Raw genomic sequence first — 1,138 nt, 5'->3', positions numbered from 1 at the left:
AGCACTTGTTGTTTGTTGACTTGATGATGGCCATTCTGATTGGTGTGAGGTGGTATCTCATTGTGGTTTTTACTTGCATCTCTCTGATGGCTAGTGATGTTGAACATTCTTTCATATGTCTATGGGCCCTCTGTATACACCCCTTGGAGAAGTGTCTCTTGAGGTCCTTTGCCCATTTTTTAATTGGGCTGTCTGTCTTCTTTGTGTTGAGTCGTATAAGTTCTTTATATATTTTGGAGATCAAACCCTTGACTGAAGTATCATTGGCAAATATGTTTTCCCATATGGTTGGTTCCCTTTTTGTCTTGCTGATGTTTTCTTTTAAAAATATGGAATGCTTCATGAATTTGCATGTCATCCTTGCACAGGGGCTATGCTAATCTTCTCTGTATCATTCCAATTTTAGTATATGTGCTGCCGAGGTGAGCACTGAAATTTCTATTTTTAATAATATAACGAAAGCATTTATTTTCAGCACATCAACTGACACATGAATAGCTATTTTAAAGAAGAATTAAGTTTATATTGATGCTGAACAGGCTTCTACTGGTGCCTAATTCCTAATCAATGCTCTTGAATTATTGCTTCTAAAATTATATTTCTGTCCTTGAGATCTAAGAATTTTACATATTTTGAATCACAGATCAATAATTTTTTCCACTGAAATTTCCTTTTATAAAATATTTTTCAAAATAGATAATTTAGAGAACAAAAGAAATTCACTAAAGAACCTTTTCCATTAAACTAAGAAGCTAATTGCATGAAGAATATTAAATCTGAATAAACAAGTTTATAGTTAAGAAAAAATACTAGAATTTTTGTTATTTTTAAAATTTTAATATGTATATTGAAAGTTTTCTTTTTTGTATGCATGTAGGTATTTAAGTCCTTAGAAAGTCTCACTCATCAGAAATTCAGTTTCCACATGTAAAAATTAAGGCATTTTTACATGGCCCCTTCCGACTCTAAGATTTTTATTTATTCTTGATGAGGGACTTGAGAGACAAATTCTAAATAATCTCCCTCTTCGATTACCAGAACATTTTCTTCAAGACTGCATGAAGCATCTACTTAAGTTCAATGTAAACAAAAGGTTTTCACCAAAAGGCACTAATATTTCCACAGGAGAGGGTTAATC

The 1,138-nt window shown here is 32.2% G+C and overlaps 1 non-coding gene across 1 annotated transcript; it reads right to left on the bottom strand.

Moving 5' to 3' along the window:
- Window positions 1-323: 323 nt before the first annotated feature.
- On the bottom strand, window positions 324-430 carry LOC150011609 (U6 spliceosomal RNA). The gene has a single exon (XR_016510861.1). It is a non-coding gene; the product is annotated as a U6 spliceosomal RNA (small nuclear RNA).
- Between the last annotated feature and the right edge of the window lie 708 nt (window positions 431-1,138).

This window comes from Furipterus horrens, unplaced genomic scaffold (genome assembly GCF_987537825.1).
Source record: "Furipterus horrens unplaced genomic scaffold, mFurHor1.1.pri manual_scaffold_4, whole genome shotgun sequence".
Taxonomy (NCBI): Eukaryota; Metazoa; Chordata; class Mammalia; order Chiroptera; family Furipteridae; genus Furipterus; species Furipterus horrens.
This window is presented reverse-complemented; position numbering and strand designations above follow the sequence as displayed.